Source organism: Equus caballus, chromosome 28, assembly GCF_041296265.1.
Source record: "Equus caballus isolate H_3958 breed thoroughbred chromosome 28, TB-T2T, whole genome shotgun sequence".
NCBI classification, from domain to species: Eukaryota; Metazoa; Chordata; class Mammalia; order Perissodactyla; family Equidae; genus Equus; species Equus caballus.
In genome coordinates this window covers 39,770,226-39,796,217 of record NC_091711.1, presented here as the reverse complement: position 1 = coordinate 39,796,217, position 25,992 = coordinate 39,770,226, and the positions used below count along the sequence as shown (strand labels likewise).

At 49.9% G+C, this 25,992-nt stretch overlaps 2 long non-coding RNA genes across 5 annotated transcripts; one reads left to right on the top strand and one right to left on the bottom strand.

The window, feature by feature from the left end:
- Positions 1-3,097: 3,097 nt before the first annotated feature.
- LOC138921270 (uncharacterized) lies at positions 3,098-11,401 on the top strand. Of its 3 annotated transcripts, none has more exons than XR_011433715.1 (4): positions 3,098-3,416; positions 9,999-10,148; positions 10,545-10,730; positions 11,056-11,401. It is a non-coding gene; the product is annotated as an uncharacterized lncRNA (long non-coding RNA). The 3 variants fall into 3 exon arrangements; XR_011433713.1 differs by having other exon boundaries at positions 3,098-3,585; XR_011433714.1 differs by having other exon boundaries at positions 3,121-3,585; positions 7,806-10,148.
- Positions 11,402-11,803: 402 nt separating this feature from the next.
- LOC138921269 (uncharacterized) lies at positions 11,804-23,095 on the bottom strand. 2 transcript variants are annotated; one of them, XR_011433709.1, is made up of 4 exons: positions 22,892-23,061; positions 18,281-18,506; positions 15,834-16,632; positions 11,804-12,627 (listed from the first exon to the last, which is right to left on the bottom strand). It is a non-coding gene; the product is annotated as an uncharacterized lncRNA (long non-coding RNA). The 2 variants fall into 2 exon arrangements; XR_011433708.1 differs by lacking the exon at positions 11,804-12,627 and having other exon boundaries at positions 15,379-16,632; positions 22,892-23,095.
- Between the last annotated feature and the right edge of the window lie 2,897 nt (positions 23,096-25,992).

Sequence of the window (25,992 nt, the reverse complement as noted above, 5' to 3'; positions counted from 1 at the left end):
GAGGTACAGGGACCAGGTCTTAAGCAGCATTAATTCACATAGTGAAAAAGTTATTCAGCCTTCAATTCAAGCAGGGCCTCATTTGCTCACAGTGATTCAGAACCATCTTCATAAAAAGCCGCCTTGGATGCTCTGACAGACCCAGTTGACCAGCCCCATACGGCTATTATCCTAGTCCAGCTTGCCTCCTGGTGGCAGTGTCTCTAAATTGCAGGGTGAGTACTCAGGTCTCATAAATCCAGGAAATGCGTGCTAAGGAGGGGAACTAGAGACCATTTAGACACCTTTCTAACCATGTCTTTCCTGCCCCGCACCCATAGCTCCATTTCACAGATGAGGAAACTGAGGCTCAGTTGAGCGAAGTTATGTCTTATCTGGAAGTGAGCCGTCCACACGGCCAGTTTCACAAACCCGAAGTCAGCGATGGTGCAGGGAGGCAGGAACCACAGTCTCTGCGATGCAGAAGCTGCAGCAAATGCAGAGGAAAACCCAAATGCAGGTGTGCAGCCAAGAGGCAACGAGAGGCTCTGCAGGCCTAGGGGACTGTGCCTGGGCTCGAGTCCTCGCGAAGACCCTTTCGCTTGTCAGAGCCTGGGTCTCCTTCACGGTAGGGGACGGACACCTCTCTCAGAGTCCTTCTAAGATTAGCTGAATGCACATCCGGGACCTGGAGGAGAGCATGGCCCTCACAGGGCGTAATAAATGCTTATTTTTCCCTTCCTTCAGGCCCAGGTTTCCCAACCATGTTTCAGGGAACACTGCAACATGTTAATAGATGTGAATGGAAAAACTGTCCCATTGTCAAATGAATTGGGATTATGCTCGTTTAAATAACAGTAAATAGATTTCTTTTGTGCAAGATTTCTTGGAAAGTGAAATATGCTAAAATTCATCGTGTCACTCCAAATGTTTGCCTGGTATTTGCTGTTCCCCACTGGGCCTGACACAGACAGAGTGAGTGACTAATAGCTGTGACAATAATAATGATTTTATTAAAATTGTAGGTTCAGAAGCTTGGGAAGTCAGCTGGGAAGAGTGGCCCCGTTTCTGGGGAGTTGCTTAATAGACTGCTGTGTAAACCCGGATGCTCATGATCGAGGGTCCCGGAGAATGATGCCTGCCAGACGGCCTGGCCACCCCCTCCCTCTGGCCAACCCTGCAGGCATCCCCCCTGGGAGCAGATAAGGAATCAGAGAAGGCACGAGCCTGTCCTCAGGACCAGGGGGTGAGTCGCATGGCTGGTGCTGTCCAAATCAGGCTGGGTGAGGCCGTGCCAGCCTCCCTGCCCTGTGCTGCGGGCTTCCCTGGGTTACAGGCAGAGGATGACCCGTCCCAGGCAAGGGCCAGGAGGCAGGCCTGGGCCTCTCCCATTCCCAGTCTCTTCCCAGTGGGCCTGCGTTTACTGAGCACCTGCTACTGCTGGGTGTTGGGTACCACAAGGGAGACAGGGATGACTAGTCCTTGTGCTCAGAGGGCTCCCAGGAGAGTGTGATAATGGGGGACACAGATGACAATACAGGGGAGAGAGAGGGTCAGGACAGGAGGGGAAGAGAGGGGGCCGCTTGGGGCGCTGGGGCCTCCAGGATGGACAGTCAGGAGCGGTGGGCCCAGGCAGCAGGCGATTTAGGGTGAATGTTGCTGGAGCCCTGAGCAGGTCAGGGTCCTGGTGTAGATTCGATGGGGTAGAACACTCCAGATCTGGGAGAAGGGAATTTGGGACTGCTGGCCTTTGGGGGTCAGAAGTGAAGAGTTCCACAGCTGCTGACTTGCTCCCCGGCTGGCCCTAAGCCCTCAAGCCCTCATGATTATGTTTCTTCTGTGGACAGATCTTGGGGACCCCTCTCCCCGGTAAACAGGCAAATCGGGCAAGCAAGCCGCAGGGGCTTGAAGCCAGCACAATACCGTCCCTGCTTTCTGTGAAGTCGGGTCCAAGGGCCTCGCACCCCACATCTCGGGACTGAAGACGCCCGCTGGACTGATCCCCAAAAGGGAAAGATACACGGTAGCTGCTCTCACGTTTCCCAGCTGCGTTTCTCAGAGCCCGAGGGACTAGTTAAGAACCCCGGTCCTTCCTCCCTCCACACAGATAACGCCAGCATCTCTGCACTGGCCCGATGTACAATCAAGAAAGTCCTGTGTATGTTCCCTCCAACGTATCATCTAGAGAAAAGCCCAGATGTACTGTATCCCTTTTTTAAGAAATCTAGGCGTAAGCTTTTTCTCGTCCTCTTCCCTGCGCACGCGCTGCTTGTGAACGAGCCACCAGCTGCGCTGAGCCCCAGCCCCCGGGAGCGGTTCCAGCCGCTGGAGCATCTCATGCGGATTGTTGTATCACCCGGACACTTCCTTCCATTTCTCTTCGCTTGGGACTCCTAAGGGCTCTTCCCCAGGCTTTGTTTTACTTTCGGTTAGGTCTGCTTACCCGTTTGCTCAGGGTGACTCCCCACTCCTCAGCCCCCTCCCCCCGCCCCGCAAGTGTCTACCGCGGAAATGCTGAGTCACTGTGGAGAGACTATTTCCTCAGGCTTAAAAGAATCGAAACCTAGGTGACCCCCCCCAAGAAGAATAGCTAGCACGACACGCAGCTTTACATGCCGTAACTCAGTCACAACACCCCTGTGAGGGAGGTACTTTCATTGTCCCGGTTTTACAGATCTAGAAATTGAGGCACAGAGAGGTCCAGTCACCTGCCCAAGGTCACACAGCGAGTAAGTGCTGGAGGTGAGATTTGAATCCAGCCAGTCTAACTTTGAACTCTATACCTTTAACCACTAGGTTACTCTGCTCTGAGGAAGGGTAAACAATAATTTTCTCAGAAATTAGTGTGGGCAGAGGCGAGGCTTCTAGAACGCTTGCATAAAGAGTCTGAGTCCAGAGCAGGAAGTTCACACAGAGATTTTCATATTTGCTGCTAGTCCTTAAATTCTTCCTGTTAGTGAAATGCCAGCGATCTTTTAAAGCTGGGGGAAGGGGGAGGGAAAGCCGCAGAGTGCTTGACCTGAGTGAGAGCCAGGCCACAGCCACACGGAAAATTACCCCGAGCCGTGTTTACAGGCGACCAGACGGGCAGGGCGTCCCGGACTGTGGACCTGAGGTCATTAGACCACGTGCTCCCTCCCTGAACAGGGGTACAAGGGCAAAGGCTGGAAGGCCTTTAGAACACCTCCGTATCCCCTTATTTAACAAATGGGGAAACTGAGGCACACAATGGAGAGTTGATGTGCCCTCTCAGTGACCCCCTTACCTTTGCTAACTCAGCTCGGACTCTGGTCTCAGGATTCTCCCTCCAGATGCCGGCTCAGCTATGAAACGGCCCTGAGACCCTGGGCGAGTGACTGAAGGCTGCTCTGAGGCTCGGCTGCTCGTCTGTAACGGGACAGACAGAGGACCTGCCTCGCAGGGCGACTGTGTCAAAGGTCAGCAAAGCCAGCCATGAGTCAAAGTGGTGAAAACAGATGGTGCTCAGCCTCTTCTGCCGACAGAGGCAGGAGCGGAGAGCTCAGCCCTGTGCACAGGTGCCGGTGATTCAGAGGGAGGACGAGGGAGACGCCCGGATCAAAGGAAAACTCACAGGGGCTTTTGGATGTAAGTGCCATCAGGCCAGCTGTGTCTGCCGGCTGGCCATCGTTGAAGGTGGGCTTCCGTCCCCCCTCGGAGACTGTCCCATGGGACAGAGGCCTGTGCTCCTTGTGACTGCATGTCAAAGGACTGGCCTTCAGGTCCTTGAGAAAGACCCAGCATCTGGGTGGTAGGACTTACGGAGCCATCTCAAGGGACAGAGGAAGGATGCGTCGTGGGAAGCCCTTTCTAGTGAAGGCTCTAGGAAGGGAGGGCAGGCACCTGTGGTTGGCTGTCGGCTAGAAGGAGCAGTCAAGTCTCCAGCAGCCGTGGGCTCTCAGGCTGGCGTTTCGGTGGGGGCTGGGTGGGCCTGGGACCAGCGGCCTTGCTGCAGTTCCATCTCCCAGGGCGGGGTCTGCACAGAGTCCTCCTGGGCTGGGAGAGCCAGGTGGCGTCGAGGAAGCCAGCTGCTTTGCCACGCCCCAGCAGCCGAGTCTGAGACCCGTGGCTCCCGTGTCCTGGAACACAGGAAGCTGCCCTCTCTCTGTCTCTGTCTCTCTCTCTCACACACACACACACACCATACATGGACACACACACAGTCACCTAAGGAAATGCATGTAGACATAGGCACAGACAGGTGCACATCGACGCAATGCGTACACCCAAATGCACATGTTTGTACACATACCCACATGTGCACGACATGCAAAAGCATCACTAACACACACACGCACATCCAAATACAACTATGCAAGCAGGGCTGGCTCCATGCGTGTGCAGCCTATGCTGCCACATAGGGCCCAGTGCTCAGGAGGGCCCCACACTTAGTTTAATGCCCTATTGTCGTGGTTTTGAAATCTTACCGATGCACACACAGGTGTACTCTGTCTCCTTCTGTCTTGTTCCTTCCTCCTGTCTTGTCTTCACACTGGAAGTTCCCACGAAGCTCCATCCTCAGCCCTGAAACCAATGGGCTTAAAGCGAAAACCGAGAATTGCCGCTGGGGGCGCTGCCCCTCCAGACGGGGGCTGAAGTAATGCCTGCTGCCCGCCTCTAGGTGGCAGCACCAAGCCGGGACAAACCGCCGCGAGGCCCGGGAGGAAGGGCGGGGGCTCCGCGGAGGACTCGGTGTCGCCCTGTCCCTCCCGGAATCGACCCATTTCCAGAAAGCGCGGCGATTTCCCAAGCACCGCAAGTCTCCAAGGGGCCATCCAATCCATTCTTCCGTGCCTATATTTTCATTCGATTCATTTTCTTCCCATTCACTTGTAATAGTTTTCTTGTTTTATTTCTTAAAATTTTCGGATTACAAATGCAGCACATTTTATTGTAGAAAATAGCACACACACGAAAGTAAAAATCATCCATAACCTGACACTTTTTTTAAGGCCGGAAAAGCAGGTGACATCCTCTCCTCTCCTCCGATGACTTGGCACATCCCTGCCAGACTCTGTCCTCCACTGAAGACCCTACCCGATTTCTCCTGTACACCTAAAAACGTACACATACCTGCTGTGCCTCCTTCTTAAAGAGGCGCATCTCCTGCACACGTTCTTCGGGTCACTTTTCCGCTTAATATGACCTAGTCACGTTTCGAGTCTGTGTGTATAGATAGACCTGCCTCCGCTTTTAAACATTTGCAATCTCATCTTCCTAAGTCTGGCTTTAGCCAGTTCACGGACAGTCTGCACTCAGCGGGTGCAACCACCGGGCGGCTTTATCATCTGTCATCGTGGCATCCTCACCTGGCTGTGTGGCCTCTCCCCTGCACACCCCTTAATGACACATTGGGCAAGTTCCCCAGCTCTCTGACCACCGTTAATCATTTTAAAAGTCCACTCAGTCATCTAAAAGCCATTCAGTCTCATTCTTCCTCCCCCAAAGGCTTGCCCTACGGCTGAGAGAACCAGAAAGCGGGGGGCCTTGGTCACTCAGTCCTTATCATCTCTCTTGCTCATGGTTCTGGCCGGTGAGCTTGGGCGGGAGGGCTGGAGAAGGGTCTCTGTGGTCAGCCTCTGTTATTTGTTGCTGCTTCTTGGGCTGGCTCTGACCAGCTGTTGGGTCCCTTTGGGAGAAGGGATGCGCGCTCCGAGGGCTCATCTCCTCTGCTCAGTGTCCTGATGAGAGGGTTCAAGGGCTCAGCCCTCCCCATCCCACCTCCTCCTGCCCTCCTCTGTGGAATACCCTGCAGCCTCTGCCTGCTGGGGTGTCCCCACCCAGCGGGCTACCTTCGTGGGTGGGCTCTGGGTGGCCACTCAAGCCTGGTCACCTTCCTCAGAGTCCACTTGAACTTTGGGCAGCTCCCTCATGCTTGTGCATCAGATGGGGGAGTACAGGCAGCCCCACGTCCCCGCCACTCCACCCACCATCTCTCCCCAGTTCCCTTTCCTCCCTGATCAGAGCATCAGAAGGGAGAGCAGCCAGTGCCCTGCAGGCACAGCCTCCACAGGCACCCCAGCCTCCACCAGTGACTCTTGGGAGGCATCCTCTCCTGGTTTGGGGTGGTGGAAGCACCCAACCCCTTTCCCATGGGGACGGAGGAGGAGAGCCTCAGCTCCTCCTGCCTGGCCAGGCACTCATGTCTCTGACCATCTTCTCTCCTCTCCACCCAGGCTTCTGGGATGGAGCTGGGGGGCAGGAGGGGCATGGCCAGAGCAAGTTGCAGATGATCTGGGGTTGCAGAACCCAGAGAGGGCCTCTGACCCCTGGTGTTTGTGATTCTTTTTAGATGGGGAATCCTTGATACTTCTTTGTCTAAATTCGGAGGAATGAAATTAGATCTTATACTATATACAGTAATTAACTTGAAATGGATAAAAAACTTCAATCTAAGACCTGAAATTGTAAAACTCCTAAAGGAAAACGGGGAAAAAGCTCTTGACATTGGGCTTGGCAATGATTTATTGGGTATGACCCCAAAAGCACAGGAAACAAGCAAAAGTAAGTGGGATTACGTCAGACTAAAAGCTTCTGTACTGTGAAGGAAACAGTCAACAAAATGAAAAGGCAACCTATGAGTGGGAGAAAATATTTGCAAGCCACACATCTAATAAGGGACTAATATCCCAACATATATCCCAAATATATAAGGGACTCATGCAACTCAATAACAAAAACACAAACAGCCTGATTAAAAAGCAGGCAAGGGACCTGAATAGACATTTTCCAACGAAGACATACGGACGGCCAACAGGTACCTGAAAAGGAGCTCAGCATCACTAATCATCAGCGAAATGCAAACCAAAACCACGGTGACACATCACCTCACACCTCTTCGAGCGGCTGTCATCAAGAGGACAACTGGTACCCAGTCGGCGAGGACGTGGAGAAAAGAGAACCCTAGGGCACTGCTGGTGGGAATGCGAACTGGTGCAGCCACTGTGGAAACAGTATGGAGATTCCTCAAAAAATTAAAAATAGAAATACCATATGATCCAGCTATCCCATGTCTGGATATTTATCCAAAGGAAATGAAATCAGTATCTTGAAGAAATAATTGCACCCCTCATGTTCACTGCAGCGTTATTCACGCTAGCCAAGATGTGGAAACAACCTAAGTATCTGTTGACTGATGAGTGGGTAAAGAAAATGGGGTATATGTGCTCAGTGGAATATTATTCAGCCATAAAAAAGAAAGAGCACAACCACAGGCACTCACAAGTACAATATACAACTATGTACTGGACGGGGGGAGCTTTGGGGAGAAGAAGAAGGGAAAAAAATAAGAAAAAGAAGATTGGCAACAGATGTTAGCTTAGGTGCCATTCTTTGAAAAAGGAAAGAAAGAAATCCTGCCATTTGTGACACATGGATGAACCTGATGGACATTATGCTAAGTGAAATAAGCCAGACATAGAAAGACAAATAATGTGTGACCTCACTTATATGTGGAAACTCATGGAACCAGAGAGCAGAGTGGTGGCTGCCAGGAGCTGAGAGCTGGCAGAAATGGGGAGAGTTTGGTCAAGGGTACAAATTTTCAGTTACAAGATGAATAAGTTCTGGAGATCTAATGTACAGCCTGGTGAATATAGTTAATATGCTCTATTGTAGACTCGAAATTTGCTGAGAGAGTAAATTTCGAGTGTTGTCGCCACTAACTACGTGAGGTGATGGGTGTGTTAGCTAACCTGATTGTGGTGATCATTTCACAATGTATACGAATATTAAATCATTACATTGTGCACCTTAAAAAATCACGTTATACAACCTGAACATGTACAATTTTTATGTGTCATTCATAGCTCAAGAAACCTGGGGAAAAAGATAAAGATGCTTTGGTGTGATGACGTGTGGCGAGGCCGATTGAGGATGGAGAAGCCTGGTCCCCGTGAGTCATCCGGGGACACGGGCCGCTCTGCAGTGCAGATGCACAGCTGCACGAGGCAAAAATATTCTCTAATGAGCATCCAGAGTGTCTGCTCAGAGTGAATCGTCCTCAGAACAAGTTCATAACAGGACATCATTGGTGAAGCTGTGCAAGCACTTGGTACCTGATAAAGCTAGCCGGATCCTTCAGGTGTGACCACCCCCGCCTGCCCCTCCGCAGAGACACTAAGGGAAGGTGTCATTGACTGTTGGGAGACAGAAGCAGCAAAATGCTTGACTGGGGGACCATTAGCATCACCATACTCCTTATTCGCTTTAGTCTATTTGTATCATTTTCTATCAAGTAAACCACATGCTGTAGAGACGTTTGGAAGTGTGATAGTTCCTGCTGCAGTGGTAAGGGGAATGCCAGCCTCCTTGAAAGGTGGTTTTGCTTTACAGACCAGGGACAGTGGGAGACGCCCCCTTGAAATGGGTTCCGTGCATTCAGCGGGGCAGGATGAGATCCAGGTGTAGTGGCGGCCAAGGGAAAGAACTCGGAGCATGGATGTGGTTAGCAGGATGGGAAGCAGAGATGGGTGGGCCAGGGACAGCCTGACCTGAGGGACCTCTGGCAAACCTTAACTGGTCATGGTGAGCTTAGAACTGAAATAGTGGGGCAGCCTGTTAAAGTTTTAACCTGTACAAGTGAAAAAACTCTAACTCTAGTGAACAGAGGTAGGACGTGGGTCACCTCACTAGGGAGTTATGCCCCCTCATCCCGTTCCTAGAACTGAGCCAGCTCACGGAGCCCCTTGATTGGAGGGATGGCTCGGTCCCCTCAAGGAAGGATCCTGCCACATTGCCAAAAATGTCTACGGTCAGTGTTCCTTCTAGCCTTCTCCAAAGGGACTGTGCATTGGGGAAAGGAAAGTACCCAGACTTTGTGAGGCCGACCGGTCCAGGAACGAGGGCCGGAACTGAGGCTGTCCTTTCTCAGCCGTCCACCAGCAACAATTTTGTTCTTGTCTCAGCAACTTTGGGCTTTGCTGGTTTAGAGATCGTAGTTCCCAAAGGAGGACTGTTTCCAGCAGGGGACATCAACAAGGGTTCCATCGTCCTGGAAGCTGAGGCTGCCACCGGGCTGCCTGGGGTTTCTCGTACCACTGAACCCACAGGCAAGAAGGGAGTTGCTGTACTTGGAGAGAGTGGTTGTGGCCACCAGGGGGAAGAAGATTGTTATTACACGACGCAGGTGGGGAGAGCGGGTCTGGAACCCAGGGCGTTGTTTGGGATGCTTCTAAATGTTACGTGTAAAAGTTAGTAAGAAACTACAGCAACCCAGTGAGGCAGAACCACCTTCAAGGACGGTTAGGGTCACCCTGCCGGGCAAAGAACTGTGAGCGCAGAAATGCTGGCTGCGGGCAAGGAAAACACAGAACAGGTGGTAGAAGAAAGAGTTATAATTCCAGTTATGTCCACATGGCCAGTTGCAGAAATGAGGACTGTGCAAGTGCTATTCAGTTTTTTTCTCCTTTTTTGTTTTAAACTTATGCTTCATTTTATTGTTTATTGAAACATTGAGACAGAGTATTCTGATGCATTCAGCATCCACAAAGTCAAGTCAATTTTATCTGTGCTTCAATATTTGATTAATAGAAGGTTCTGTCAAGGGATTCACAGGGACATCTTAGTTTGAAATACATCATTAAATGGGAAGCTGCTCATAAAAACATTCTTCCAAAAATTGGCTTGCTCTTTGACCGTTTTCCTTCTCTTTTTTTTTAACTCTTTCTCGTTTCCCAATCTTCTCCATCTAACACAAGGTATGTTTGATTCAACATTTATGTTATAAGATGTTACAGGGGAGTTGTGACTGGGCTGGGAACGGCTAAGAGATAAATGAGACATTGGAGAGAGAGCTGGGCCTTGGGAAAGAGCGAGCACAGCTGCCTTTGGTTGAGGGGGAGTTGGATCACGTTATGCAGAAGCGTGATGTTCTTACTGCCTGTTTTTGGAAGTTAAATATGGGTAAAGAGTTGTCTGTGGATCCTGGTGCACCATGCTGGACCGTCTGAATCACGTGGGCATCACCCCCGTCTCCATCTAAGATCCCTTGTATGTTACAGCGGAGAAGCAGGAACTACAATTCCCAGAACCCTTTCCCCGTGTGGTCCAGGGTTGAAGTTTGCCAGTGAAGGCACTCTGCGGGATGTGAAGGTGGAAGAGATATCAACGCATATTCTTTGGAAGTAGATGCAGCCAGACTCTGAGTGCATGTGAGTCAGACCTTCCTGGCAAACTCTCAAGAACCATCCCCTTCATGCTTGAGGCTGAGATCTTTGGTTGTGCCTTCTCTGATCTTTACTTTCTCTACTCTTCCATAAATTGTGAAAAACCCCAATTCCTGTATTCCATGCTTCACATTCTAAATGCTTGGAATGGTTTCTGTTTTCCTGACTGAAGCCGATAAATGTGCTCATATTGAACATCTATCATAGCATAACTTTGATGTGCTCTTATGCTAAAAATAATCTTTTTTTTTTTGGCTGAGGAAGATTCGCCCTGAGCTAACATCCATTGCCAATCTTTCTCTCTTTCTTGTTTTGTTTTTGCTTGAGGAAGATTGTTGCTGAGCTAACATCTGTGCCAATCTTCCTCTATTTTGTATGCAGGTTGCTGCCACAGCATGGCTTGATGAGGGTGTAAGTTGGTGCCTGGGATCCAAACCCATGACCCTGGGCTGCTGAAGCAGAGTGCACGAAACTTCAGCCACTCAGCCACGGGGCCAGCCCTACAAACAATCTTTGAATGGCCAGAGGCCTCCTCTCCACCAGGAGTGAGGTGGTAAGGGCAAGAAGGTGAGGGGAAAAAATCTCCTTCTGTTACATCTTTATTGGCCATTTGTATTTCTTCTGTAAACTAGCTGCTCATCTATATTTTTCTCTTTCAATTTTATACCATTCTTTTATTTCTTTGAGGGAATCCTTTGTATAATGTAGAGAGTGATCCTTTGTGGGCCACAGTTGTCATGAAATATTGGGAAGAGAGAACATCCCTCCTTCCCCAGCACACGCACACACACCCCCACTCACACGCTCTCACTGAGGTCCATAGAGGACAGGAGTTCTAACGCCCCCTCCATCCTTTTCCTCTATTCTTTCTTTCTTTTCCTTTTTTCTCCAGGGAAGAAATGACACTTGGTTAAGGAGCCACTGCTCAGGCGTGTCCACGGCCACCTCCAGTTCTCTTGGGCAGCCTAACATCGGTCACAGTGGGCCCGCCTTCCTCCCTCTCTTCTGGGACCAGCCCACCCCATCCCAGCTTCTCTGCCTGAAGCCAGCGGGTCAGTGAGGACGAGTGAGGACCCCAGACCCAGCTTGCCCACCGGTTTGTTATGGGCTGCAGACTCTGGGTTCAAGGAGGGAAGTCAAAGGACTTTCCTTTTTACCTAACGTGTTTTATCAGAAGTTTTGCAAGCTGGGGTTATTGAATAGTTTCCAGTCATTAATAAAGCTAACGTTTTATTCTCCACTTGGCTCAATTCCTCATGTTTTCTAGCGAGAAGGACCTGGGAGGGGAAGAGCCTCAAGTGGTACGATGGGGGCGCCGGACCCCGTCCCAAACGCCTGGCACAGATGCTTTATGGTCTCGTTTTGACTTTCTTTTTAGCGTCCACCACCCTGTACACATTTTAAATCGTATATAGTCAAACCTGTCAGTGTTTTCTGCTCCCGTTTTTAGGTTTCCTTCCTTAAGTCATTTTTCAACAAGTGTTATTTCAACACCTACGATACACCAGATACAGTTTCTAGTTCTGGGGAGACACCAAGAATAACAAAACCACACAGATTCTCGTCTCTCATGAACTGTACGCTCTAGTCAGTTCTGGAAGGACATTCCCACCCAAAGATCACACAAATACTTGCCTGTATTTTCTTCTAGCACTTTCATGGTATTATACTGTTTTATTTTTAGATTTTTTTTAACCAATTTGGAAGTTATTTTTGTGAATGGTGTGAGGTGGGGAACTTAACTTCCAGATGAGAGGTAACTATCTCAACAATTTTGTGTGCGTGTAGTCTATCCTTTCACCATGATTTGAAGTGACATCTTGTCTTACAGTAAGTTCCCACAGATACCTGGTTTTATTTCAGACTCTTGGTAGGCAGCCTTCGAATGGTTCCCGGTGGTCCCTGCCTCCTGGAGTCCATGCCCTTGTGTGATCCTCATCCCTGGAGTGTGGGCTGGTCCTGGGGTCTCGCCTTTAACCAACAGAATTCTGCAGGGGGGATGGGATGTCACTTCGGGTATTAGCTCATGAAAGGCTGTGACTTTCTCCTCTGGGCACTCTCTTGTTTCTCTCACTTGCTAAGTCTGGTCAAGCTGGCTGCCATGTCAGGAACTGCTTCATGGATGGGCTCATGTGTTGAGAAACTGAGGGTGGTCAGGCTCTGGCCTATCGTCAGGGAGGAGCTGAGGCTCTTAGTTCAGCCCTCCATGAGGGACTGAATCCCACGTCCAGCCACTGAGTGAGAGTGGAAGAGAATCCCGGCTCAGTTGAACCTTGAGATGACCGTGGCCCCAGCTGGCGCCTTGACTGTGGCCTTACCAGAGATCCTGAGCTGAGTGAGCTGAGCCACATCTGGTCTGACCCAGAGATGATAAGATGATAAGTGGTGTTGTTTTAAGCCAGACATCCAGCACTGTTTCCAGTCCTCTGCTCGAAGGCGGGGGCTCTTCAACCTCCCGGGCACTCTTGGAGCCTGGCTTTATACTGCGTCTCCTTCTGACGGTGGAACGCCAGCAGGATCTGCCCCAGGCCCAAGAGGTCCCTGCAACAGCCAGGTGGAGAAGCCACCAGGGCCTGCGTGACATCCCATCGCAAGTTCCTTTTATCTCACTTGGAATAAGGATGCAATCACTTGTCTCTAATTTTTAAGAGAAGCAGATACACATGTAAACAGCAAGGAAGTGGAATTCCAACCACAGAGGGTTTTTTTAAACATAATTTTGAGAAGGCAACTTTGAACAAAGAACTTGCAGACGTGGTGTAATTCCTTCTTATTAGAGATGAGCAAGCTTTCCTTGGAAGGATGTGAAGCCCTTGGCATAGGCTGCTTAAGAGAAATAGACAACAGAGAAAAGAAAGAAAGAGAGAGAGAGAGAGAGGGAGAGAGGGAGAGAGAGAGAGGGAAAGAAAGAAATAAGGAAAGAAAGAGAAAAAGAAAGAAAGGAGGGAGGGAGGCAGGGAAGGAAGGAAGAGAGAGAGAGAGAGAAAGAAAGAGAATAATTTCTCTCTTCCCAGCAGAAGGAGAAAGTCCTGATAAGTTGGTACCACGAGGTCTTAGGTTCCACGTAGAGTTTTCTCAAGGGAACTTGATAACGACCTGCCCAGGTGGAATGTTAATATGATAAAGTCATAACTAGGACTCTTTCTACTTCCAGATTAGAAAACATTTCTTCATTGAGGGTATTAATAATTTTCTCTATTACACATATATTGTATCAATAATTTTATTCTAAATGTTTTAGAAGCCTTAATGCTGCCCTTGCCTACATCAAATTTTTAAAAGAGGAAATAGAAGCATATAATGTACAAATGAGAAAAGTAGATATTGTCATAGAGATGGATAAAATTAATAGAATTATAAGAAATATTATGTGCAAGTTTACGCCAACAATTTAGAAAATCTAGATGGAATGTACAATTATCCTGTGAAATATAACTTACCAAAACCAATTTAAAAAGAAGTAGAAATGCTAATAATATACCACCGAAGCACATTAAATTAATACTATGCCATGGGTGACAGGCACAGCTCTTTAGTTGGGGGGTGGCTGTGGTTTGGACACAGATCTTTGAGAGGTGAATGCTAGCTGTCATGTGGAGAAAGAAAGAGCACTTTTCAAAAACCAGCAACATCTCCCTTTGAATAATAAAATAGTAAAAAACAGAATCATCATAGAAGAAAAGGAAAAATATAATTTAATAATTAACCACGTATAAACGCATCAGGCTCAGATAATTTAACAAATTCTTTTAAGCTTTTAAGTTCATTTAAGTTTTTCCGTTCTTTTAAGGCAAGTGACTTTTAAGCAACACGTCGTCCCCGTGTTATTTAGACAATCTCAGAAGAAAGACAAAGACAGAAGGAAAACTTCCCAATTTGTTCAACGCAGCCATCACATTCCTGAAATGTGGGGAGAGGGCATCCAGGAAGAAAGCTTTATAAAGAAAACCTAAGATCTGGAAGGAGAAGGTCCTTTTTAGACTGGAGGTCGGCCGGCAGCTGATCAGAAATGGGTTTGCAGGCCAGCGTTTAAAACTAAGGAAAGGCCGCAAAGCCAGTGCCTTTCACTTTACCTGAGCTCACATTCCTGTCTCAGAAAAAAATGCGTTTCTCTGATGCTAATAGACTTGTTAATTTTCTCTGTTTCCCATGTTAAGACTCTGAATAATTTAGTTGTCTCAAATTCTTGTGAAACATTGCTCAGGCTAAATTTTGTAATTCATGAAAATTGATGATGGTTCAAAAATTATGTCAGTATACATAAATGATTCAGCAGCAGGCTTAGCAAATTTCTTAAAGAAGTGTGGTATTTAGAGAGCGTGAAGCCTCAGCGGATGATTGCGGCATTTAGAGACGCCCCTCTGCTCTCTTTTTACTATAACTGAGTTTTTCAACACGATGTTTGGCAGCTTTTTTCTCCCGAAATCCAAATGATAAAGCAATGCTTCTTTTATTATTATCATTTTTAACTTTTTCTTCTCTGCTCCCCGAATCTGATAAAGCCAGCACAAAAAGAGGTCTGTAGATTAACCTTACTTATAAATGCAGATGCTAAATCATCAATAAAATATTGGAAAGTCAAATCCAGCAGTGTTTAAAAGGAATAGCTGGCTGCATAGAATTCATTCCAATAATGCGGTGACAGTGCCAACTGAGGAAATCAGTCAGCCCGGTAAACCAGAGAAGGGACCCTACCAGTCAATCCCATGACGTTAGGCGTCTCCCCATAACCCGCGCGCCAGTGGTCTCCCTGGCGGGTTTGGGGTTCCTAGGGACTGTCTGACCACCGTGGCTGCCATGTCACCAAGCTGGGAATTGCGAAAGCAAAGCTCGTACCCAGAAAAGCGGAACAGACGGGGAAAACTTGATTCAAGGTTGTTGCGATAGGGAAGAGACACTGGAACCAAGTTTGAACGGACTCTGCTGGAACAGAAGTGCAGGCGGGATTTGAGGTGCTAGCGTGAGAGGGAGATGGTGGGCATCTGTGTTTGTCAACTGGCTTTACCAAAAAGAGGAAGTAAACTTTCTCTGATCTTATGACAGGAGGTGGTTTTACAGTTTGGAGCAAGACGCCCACTGAAGTTGGCTCCTCCCCTCCCACAGTGACGGGGGAGAGAAAGATGCCAGCTTCCCTGATGACTACACTTCAAAGGAATTCTTTCTTCTTTCTTTTTCTTTCTTTTTTTCTCTCTCTCTCTCTTTCTCTCTCTTTCTCTTTTCTTTCTTTTCTTTCTTCTCTCTCTCTCTTTCTCTCTTTCTTGTTAACTGTTGTCTTAACTATTTTAACTTAAGCAGTTAACTATTTTTCTTAAGCAGCCTATGCCAAGGGCTTCACGTCCTTCCAAGGAAAGCTTGCTCATCTCTAATAAGAAGGAGTTACACCATGTCTGCAAGTTCTTTGTTCAAAGTTGCCTTCTCAAAATTACGTTTAAAAAAGCCCTCTGTGGTTGGAATTCCTCTTGCTTGCTGTGTCTGCTTTTCTTAAAAATTAGAAACGAGCGATTGCATCATTATCCCAAGTGAGGTAAAAGGGTCTTGTGATTGGTTGTCACGCAGGCCCTGGTGGCTTCTCCACTTGGCTGTTGCAGGGGTCTCTTGGGCCTGGGGCAGATCCCACTGGCGTCCCACCGTCAGAAGGAGACGCGGTATAAAGCCAGGCTCCAGGAGTGCCCAGGAGGCTGCAGAGCCCCGCCTTCGAGCAGAGGACTGCAAACAGTGCTGATGTCTGGACTGCATCTGGCGACACAAGAAATAGAAAATAAAGACGAACTTTCTTTGACTCATCTCAATCTACTGGTGGTGGGCAACTGTTGTCATTTCACGGGGATCAGGAAGAATCAAAGTCCAGGGAGCGGAGGCATTCCCGACCTTGACCGTCCCCGTGGCACACAGGAACAGAGAGGTCCACCTTGGCTTCCAGCCCTCCCTGGCAAAGGACATCCTGGCCCACAGGTGTGCTCTGCCAGCCTCTGGTGTCACCAGCTCTCGTCCTGGTCGGAGCCTGATGCCACGCCACACTTGGCTGCCCAGCCCCTCACTGTGTGGTGCTCAAGGCTGAGTGGCATCCTGCTGCTGTCATGTGGCTGCCCAGCGAGATTTCCCATGGACTGCGGTGTGCTGGGTGGGCCGGCCCGACACTCCGTCCAGCTCGCCTGTTGGATTGCTCATGACAAACATGTTTTTGTGAGTTTCATAAACTGGAGCTGACTTCCTGGAGTCCAGTCAGCTCTGGGACCCCGGAAACAGATGTTCTGGCCCTGGGAGGCTGGGGCCGAGATATGGATCATGCCCGTGATAAATGCCACCTCGTAAACTCTCTTGATCACAATCTTAACAGTTTCCATTTGTCACCCAGGCTAGAATGGGTCCGTCTCTGGTTGAACTCGTCAGGCCAGCAGATAGAGCACTGCGGCCAGCAAGTCCCCAGGGTCCTTGTGGAGACCAAGATGGGTCCAGGATAAAGTTCTCCCTGAAAAAGAGGGAAATTAAGTGGCCACCTGCCTTTTTTTGAAAGAGATCATCCTGTGGATTAGAATTCTTTCTACTTCCTTTGTATTTAAACGTCCTTTTTGAAAATACAAGATGATGTTGATAGTAAATGATAGCTACTTTTTAATTGTTCTTGATTTAAAAATAAAAAGTTGGCACTCTCCTCCTTTTTTTTATGTTTTACTTTTACTTATAACTATCCATGAAAACTCAAGGTCTGGAAACCACATTTGTAGAGGCGTAGAAGCCAAGAAATGAGCAGAAATAGAGGGAGAGGATGTTCCCGCTAGTTAATCAGGGGCTCTGAGAGGAGGCCTCCGGGAGGAAGGGGGTCCCACCCCCAGGACACAGGGTGCACAGCAGGAAGCACTTCCAGGGCTGAGGAGAGGCAGAACAAGGCACAACTTTCTCTTGAGTCTTTCCGACGGAGACTCCAGCGCTGGGAAGAAGGCAGGAATTCAGCCGTCAGAGGCTGGCGCAGGGCGGCCTCAGCTCTCAGGAATAAGATTGGACCCAGGATGAGAACAGAGGCTCCTGGACAGCAGGAACCGCGGTGGTCCTGTGCGTTCCTCCTGCCTTGGCCCGGGGGGTGGGGGTGGCTAGGACTGATGATGGATCTCAGTATCCAGTGGGGCAGTGGAGGAGGGGCACAGGTGGCTCAGTCAGGGGAGAGGAGGACCCAGGAGCAGGAGGCAGATGGATCACCTCTGAGCACAGAGAGACCCGGACAGACAGATTCCATGAGTGTGAGCCGGGGCACGGAGCTGCCTCTGATCCAGGGCTGGTCAGTGGAGGTCCCGACCGAAGAGCAGGGAGAGGTGGGTGTGGGGTGCTGGGGTCCTGCACAGCCATGGGGAGCCTGTGGCACTGGCCCTGGTCGGGAGAGCTGGCAGAGAGATGGGAGGGAGCTCGAGGCCAATGAGTGCTCATTCCCTATCCTGGGGATTCCCTTAGTCACCAGCGTTGGCAAGGACCTGCCCAGGTCCCACGGTGCCCAGCCTCTGCATCCTGAGTTCCTAGCTTCAAATGCACAGAACTTGGGGGCCAGTGTGAGAACCTGCCTTTCCATGGACTGTGGTTAGCCCAGACCTTTCAGTTGCTCCCTCTGCATTGTATAATTTGATTCTATCTATCTATCTATTTTTTTTTTTTTTTTTTTTGGTGAGGAAGATTGGCTCTGAGCTACCATCTGTGCCAATCTTCTTCTGTTTTTTGTATGTGGGATGCTGTCACAGCGTGGCTTGATGAGTGATATGTAGGTCCTCACCTGGGATCCAAACTGGCAAACCCCAGGCCACAGAAGTGCAGCATGCAAACTTAACCACTAGGCCACTGGGCTGACCCCTAATTTCTTTTGAATGAGGGAGGGGAAGTGGTAAGCATGTACTTGAGAGGTTAGGATGGAGGTAGCTTAGACACAGGGTTGACTCACACCAGAAGGGGCCCAGGGAGGTAAGGGGTTAGAGTTTGCTGGGAAAATGAGGGGATTGAGTAGACCCAGGTTGTAGGGGACCATCAGGTCCTGGGGTCCCACGCTGCCAGGACTGCCCCATCACCACAACCATGGTAATGAACATACTCGCCATCCCACTGTCTCTTTCCTGATGGAAGGGCCCTAAAGAACTGACCTGTTGCCTGGTCTTCTCAAGGTGCCCCAAGGAGGCGGGGGCTCCGGCCGGCATGCTGGACCATCAGCCGTGGTAAAAGCTGGCCAGTCTGACTCTGGGACCCTTTCCCAGGGCCAGAACAACTTTTGGGCCCTTTGCCTTGATGTCGCAGATCATACCACGTTTTTTCTCTGTCTGGTTCTCCGCTGAATGCTGATGAATCTTAAAAGATGATAAAGTCACGCAGCTATAAAATGAACACAATGTTAAAGATTTCATTTAATTCATTATTAATGAGAAAACCAAATAGTTGCCACACCCAGTTCAAGGAGAGTCCAAAGAACAGACACGGCCACCTTTACAGGTTAGGAATATTGAAATGAACTCTGTGTGTGCTGGGGGGCAACAAGGCAGGCTGAGCTGCTAGCCGGTCCGGGTGACTGACCCCTTGGAGGGGTCTGGAGTGTTTCCCCAGCCAGCACAGCTCCTGGGCTCTGGCCCAGGGGTAGGAGCCCCTCCTCCGGTCTGTGGCCCTGGCGGCTCCAACGCACTGCATTCAAGGACAGGCCCAGGCATCTAGACCCCACGCAGGGCCTCTTCCTCAGGCACCCCTGCACCCTCCATGGTCCGCAGACACAAAAGCCCTTTTCTCCCTTGGCTTCTCCTCACCCTCAAGAGGCCCCCAGGAAACAGTTCAAGGCCTCGTGGAAGGGGGACTCTGCTAATCTCACTAACCTTGCGATAACTCCATGAAGTAGAGAAGCAAATACGATTGCTTCTGTTTGACAGATGAGGAAACAGAAAGGTCAAGTCACTCGTTCAGGTGCACATGAGCATAAGGGAGGCCATCTTGTTTCACTAAGCGGCCTCGGCGGCCCCTCCTCCGTGTGACCACTCGCTGCTCTGCACGGTCTCTAAAACAGTCACGTGCCCTCCTGATTTAGGGCCTCCACTTACGTACGCACTCCCCGAAAGCTCGATAAGTTAAACCTGTGTTCTCTGCGTTTCTCTCCAGGAAAAGGCTGACACAGGCGGGAAACACACCTGCAAGGGACCCGTCACAGCTGACAGAAGAGCGGAACGAAGTGATGCCTGGAGCCCGTCATGCCCGAAGGAAGCCCCTTCTTACTGCCCATTTTCCCTATGTCACTGCCTCGGGATTCTGTAGTTCCTGAAGATGGTTTTCTTGAGACATTTGTCTGCCATCTTCCCGATTATGCCAGCTAATAGAATCAAAACTTCCCTTCTCGATCCCTAACTCGTGATTAATTGGCGCAGATCATGGGGAGCAGAGAGAGCTCACTGCTCGGTGACACAGGGTCACACAGCTTGGTGACAGAGCAGGATTCAGCCCCTGTGTGACCGCAAAGCCAGTACTCCTTCCACAGCTCCAGGTTATAAATCCAGTCGGGAGTCTCTTGGTGAAGAGTTCGAGTGGGGAGGATTTCCGCCAGCGCAGCCCCATCGTTGGGAGGGAGGGCTGCCGGGTCCCAGGCCCGGACTCTGTCCACAGTGGGGGCAGCATCTTGTCTGTCTTTGGATAGAACAAACACTGACAAGGGCTTCTCTTCCTGCCACCACAGTTCGGTTCCTGGTATTTCCTGTGCCTCCTTGACCCCCCATTGATAAACGGCATGTGACTGCAGGGGGTGTGTTGGGGCCTCCTCTCAGGTGCCCCATTTTTGGCTCAGGCCACCCCTGCCTGTGAGTAGCCATGTGCCTGGTACTTCTCTGGCCTTTGCAGAACCAGTGGCCCAGGGCAAGGCCACTTACCGAAGGAGAAGCAGTGGGGCCGTGGGGTCACGGTCAGGCGTGCTGAATTCAAGGCGTCTGTGCAGCACCCAAGGGGAGGTGCCCCTCATGGAGCTGGATTCCTGGCTCTCAGGTTTGGAGGAGAGAAGTGACTAGAGAACCATGGAGGGAAAAACTTGAGAGAGCCCAAGAACCTGCAGGCAGAGCTCAAAGCAGGAGGCTGTCCAGGCGGGGTGGGACGAGGAGGGGAGCTCCAAACCCTGGGGACACTGGGCTGACGGGAGAGGCTGGGAAGGGACGGAGAAGGGGCAGTAGAAGGAAGTGAGAGACTGAGCGAGGTGGAAGGCATGCAAAGGGATAGCTGCTTAAGGCGCTAGGAGAGGTGACAGTGTTGGACGCTGAGTCTGGGAAGTCAAGGTGGAGGTGAGTCTGTTGGATGAAGTGAAACAAGGCTCCTAGGTGGTGCTGGCGAGACAGTGCTGGGGTGCAGTGGGGTGGAAGCCAGGTTGTAGTGGAGAGGACGTGGGGAAATGAAGACAGCTCTTTGGAAGCGATGACTGGAAATGGAGGAGAGAGGTGGCATAGAAGCTTAACATAGATTCTTGGTGGGGGTCAGGAGGCGGGGCATTATTTTGAAGATGAAAGAGAGTTGATTATGTTTTCAGGTCTGAGGAACATGCCAGAAATTTACGAGATAGAAGACAAAGAGGGGATCGACTGATGGGGTGAGGGACACGGGAGGACGGACTCCAGCTCATACTTGGCGCAGGATGGGAAAGAGGGAGACGGTCACGGGGAAATAGGGACAGTCTGAAGTTGGGCCTGGAAAGACATTTCTGACGTTGCTTCTGTGTGACCAACCACGTGATGCCAGAGGTTGCTCTGCGACTAACCAGCTAACTGATGTCTGTCTTAAGAACAACGACCTATCGCTGTGCAACAAACCATGCCCAAACTTTGTGGCTGGAAACAACAAGCACTGATTGGTTGTCGTCATTCTGTGGGCTGGCTGGGCTCAGCTGGGTGGTTCTTCTGCTCCACGAAGCAGGAGCTGTCATTCGAGTGGCAGCATTTAGCTGGGAGCTCAGCTAGAGCTGGAAGGTGAGGGACGGCCTCGCTGGCTGTGATGGGGACATCTCCTCCATGTGGCCTCTACAGCTGGAGCCCGGGACGCTTTACCCAATGACTGGCTTCTGAGAAAGCAAAACGAGCCATAAGGCCTTGTCCCAGAGGCCACACAGCTTCCCCCCGTTGCATTCTACTGGCTGAAGCAGGTCATAAGGCAGCTCAGACCCGAGGGGAGGGGAAACAGACTCCAGCTGTTAATATGAGGACCCGCAAAGTCACAGCATGGAAGGGTGTGCGGGGTGGGACGGACTGTTGCCGCCATCTTCGGAAGCAGCCAACCACAGCGTGTCTCAGGAGTCCGTGTTACACTGGACATTTGTCTTCAAGTATAGGCAAGCATTTGAGATAATTTACAGTGAAAATATCCTATGTGTTTTTAACTGTTCAGGGAATGCAAATTAATTGAAAAAATCATCTTAAATGAACATTATATTTTATTCTTTTATTATGTAAATTTTGCACTTATTATGGGAAAATGACAAAAGGCTTCACAGAAAGGGAAAATGGCAGTCACCAAAAACCCAATTCCCTAAAGGAAATGCACCCCAGGCCTGTGACCCCACAGACTTTTGGACTGACGGTTCAACCTGGAACGCCTTCGGCCAGAAACCCCTTGTCTGACAGTGAAAATTCTTGGAGGATACATTGCCCTCCTCGAATAAGTGTTGGAAATCACAGAGTGGAGCCTGAGGTGTGACTGGCACAGAGAGGGATGTTACGTTTAACCCTCACGTAGCGGATGTCTGCTCTGCGCCCGGGCCTGTGCTAGGCTCCCGCTCTGAGGCTGATTCAGAGGAATCAGAGACAAAGGCGAGAGGAGAGAGATTTCTATTTGTGGTGGTGGGGGCTGCAGCAGGGGATGTGGGGGGCCTCGGGGCCCTCAGGTGGAAGGGGCGGGAGGGGCTGAGGCAGGAGGAGGCACAGAACAAGTTACTCACAGAGGAGGGTTGAAACACCAGCAGGGGTGCACCAGGGCCAGGAGGAGGAGAGAAAAACACCAAGGAACACAGGAAGCCGGAGAAAGGAATTTATACAGGGAGCGCCTCTGACGTCATGTATTATATTCCAGGTCTTTTTCTTATTTTCAGATTGGAATTTTATCCTTTTTTTAAAAACCAGTTTTATTGTTAAATACAACAGAGTACCCCAAACACACGAGACATGTGTAGCTTAATAAATTATTCTAAGGTGAATATCCTTGTAACTGCCCCCTCACCCAGGACAGGTGACAGAACAGTGCCAGCCACGCAGAACCCTCCCCACGCTGTTCTCACACAAGTGCGGCAGCCCCCCAAAACCAGCGTCCCGACTTCTCTGGCAGCATCTGTCACGTTCTGACTTTTCTTTATGGTTTGATCATCCAGTCCACATGTCTGGACACTATACCATAGTTTTTCTTTTTTCAACCTAGAGGTACCCGACTCTACTTCTCTTTTTCCTCCTTGCGATGTTTGCTTACGTACTTTTTAAAGCTGAAATTGAATCAGTCCATTGAAGTATAAACACATATTCATTATTTCAAGAGTAAAAGCCTGCACTAATTACTGATTGTGAAAGCTGTTAATTTTATGAAGAAAAACAGTAATTAAGAGCTTTAAATAGTTGAATAGGGAGCTAGATTGATGGCTAATACAAATATTAAGAGAGTATTTGCTTGATAATTTCAGGAAGAATATTATAGACTATTCGAGCTTATAAAATTTAAACAGTAAGAGGCAGAAAATAGAGATTTAATTATATTATAATTCTAACCTCTGTAGAAGTTTTCCAGTAGCAACATTCTTTCCGTGGAATAGAGTCCCTTGAAGAATTCTATTTCATTTTTCAGTGGTTTCATTCTCTTCAGGCCATAGATCCTGCAAGAAAAGGTCCTGTTTGAGAACTGTGCACATCTTGTGAGAATAAGTGATAAGCAAACTGTCAGCTTTGCTCCATCCAGATTTCACAAAGAGAAAAAGTTCAAGGGAGTATAATATCCATGATAAACTATCTCTGAGGCAGACATGATAAAGATGACGAAGAGAACGAAGAAAGGAAAACAGTTTCACAGATAAGCACCCCGTGTACATTTTCTTATTATTATTCAAACCTCAAAACAACAGATTTTATAAGAATGCCTTAGGAAGGCCATTCCCCATAGTTTTGAGTCTTTGGAGGCTAAAATTCAAACAAAACCATTTTCAGAAGTTAGAGATGAAGGCTTTGGGGATTTGCCTGAGCCGTTAACCTTGAGGATGGAGTTCCTTCTGGAAACATATTGTCAGAAACGTCTGCCTGAACGATGTTCTGCTGTGCACCGAACAATGAGGGATGTTATCCAACGGGCCGGCTGGACAGGAGTGTTTATTAAGCATCGTAGGATGAAGGAGAGGACTCCCAGGCGCCCTCAGGCGCTGCAGTGCTGAGAAATTATTACTATTACCCAGAAAAATGTCAGCAGTTAAAGTTGGGAGACTCACATTTATAATAATAAAATAGTAGCAATGTTCCATTTCTGGTGGATAACGTTTCAGGTTCATTCTTAGATCCTGGAAGTCTGGTCAGGACGCTGATGGTTGCCTTGGCCTCCTCAGGGCCCTGGGCTCTGCTGATGGGGGTGTCAGCACAACGGAGAGCGCTGGGGGCCCCAGGCACGTGGGGGCTAGGCTTGGGGCACAGATGGGCAAATGCCACCTGATATCCACATTTTACAGATGGGGAGACCTCAAAGTGAGACTCAGAGACAGTGTGGCACGCCCAAGGTGACACAGCCAGTCAGAGGCTGAGTCGAGGCTGGAGCTCTGATCTCAGCTTTGACCCCCGGAGGGGCTTCCTGGGGCAAAATGTGGCTCCCCTTGGTCTGGGCTTGGAAGCCAGCCCTGGGCCCCGGGGCTCCTTCCTGTGATTTCTCGGGTCCTGTTTCCAACAGCCTTTCTGTTGTGAGCTCAGAATCTGTGAATCCAGTAATCTCTTCATTTTATCGTCAGCCTGAACCCACCTCCACACGCCCCCTGGGGGAAGGGGACCCCACCTGACTTCTCACTCAGAATTGCTGTGTCTCTGTCTCAAGCCCGAGGGTCAAACACGCCATCCTTTTTCCCTTTACGTGCCACTCCCCTTCCAGACGTTTCCTGCTCCACCAAGGGTGCTCCCTGTCTGCCACATCTCAGACCCCGGCAGCCCCCTCCGGACCCCACTCTCATGGAAGCGGGGCTGCAGTTTGTCAGAAAGAAACCGGCAGAAACTTAGAAAGTCGACAAGGCAAATAAGAGGGGAATGAGGTGGCTGGAGAGTCACCTCGTCCAGAGGGGCAGTGATCCCGCCCCGAACCCATCTCATGGCCTTTATCAGTGTGAATAGCCAGCGAGTCTCTCCCTTCGGGGCCAGCATGGAACAATTCTGGGGACAGGAGGGCTTCGCATAGAGAATTATTTAGTCAAAACTCGTGGATGAAACGAGGAAGCATGGCTGGGGCCCAGGCAGAGGGGCCTGTGGTCCAGGGATTGAGAAATGGGCCTCTCCAGATGCCACTTGGATGCGAGCCAGTGCCTTCAAGGACAACAACTAGGTCAGATAGACTGGGCACCTACATGCCACGCTCTGTTCCGAGGGCCTTATATATACCTACTAATAAATCCTCATCATAACCCTGCGAGCCAGGAACTGTTACCAGCCTTATGCTACACAACAGAAAACTGAGCACAGAGAGGCCAAGTAACTTGCCTAAGGTCACACAGCTGGCAAGTGGCAGAGCTGAGATTCGAACTCAGATCAGCCATCTCCAGCCCCGCAGTTAATCATTCATTACAGGACGTTGTTTCTCTTGACATCGCCTCCACAGAATTGTGTGGCGGGAAATGATTGCCCCAAACTTACGCTTATGGTTGAGTCTCATAGCCAGACCCAGGACTTCCCACAAGGCTCCCTTATCATTGTTTAATTTTTAGACATTTTATTGTTTAATATTTTAATATATTTATAAAAGATAATATTTTAAAATTTTTAGTTATTACAATGTCTGTAGGAAGTCTTGCTTTGGTCATTCCCGGTGTCCCATTTTCCACTGGCCACTTCACTGCAGCCTGGCCAGGGGTCTCAGCTCATGACAGGCTGGGAGCTGGGAGGCCGAGAGGCACCTTCGCTCACCAGGGAAGGCATCGGGGTGTGACCTCTGAGCCCCCTCTTGGTGGTGACGGGGGAGTGATGCAGCTTCCTGAGCTGGCAGGCAGCAGTATTCCCGGCCGACCCTGCGCCCGTGTCCGTCTGCCCAGGCCCTGATGCTTCCCACGTGGTGGTGAGCGGAGAACACAGAGGGACAGCCATCCTCTGAGGAGCATCCTTCTACCTCTGCTCTCCACTCCTCCAGACTGAGCTCTCCCAGGCCAGCCCTGTGCCTGGCACTTTCCTGGGTCCCCAGCACAGCAAAGCGGTTCCAGGAAGCTGAGTGGGAGCACTTTGAGAGGAAGAAGGCTGGGGACAGGATTCAGCTCAGACCCATTGCGTCCTGCACTGGACCTCTGAATGACCTCTCCGTGCCGGGACGGTGACCACACACGTGCAGGAGTGCCAGAGAGAGCGCTGGATCCCGGAGGAGGCCTCGTGTGTGCCTCGAGCACCAGGCTGACCCCCTACTCCTGTCCTCGAGCCAAGATTCCCCGCCAAGGGAAGGGTACTCGACAGTCTTCCTGGCCAGGTGTACCTTCGCTGGCAGGAGGTAATCAAAGAACCAACAGGAGAGATTGCCAACGGTTTCCCACTCTTTCCCTCCCCTCCTCTCTGCCCTTCTCCCATCCCAGGAAAAAGGCAGGAAAAGACGGGATACCAGTGTAGGAATTCTGAGCATCAGAACTCCTTGCCCATCCCTGTGGTCTACA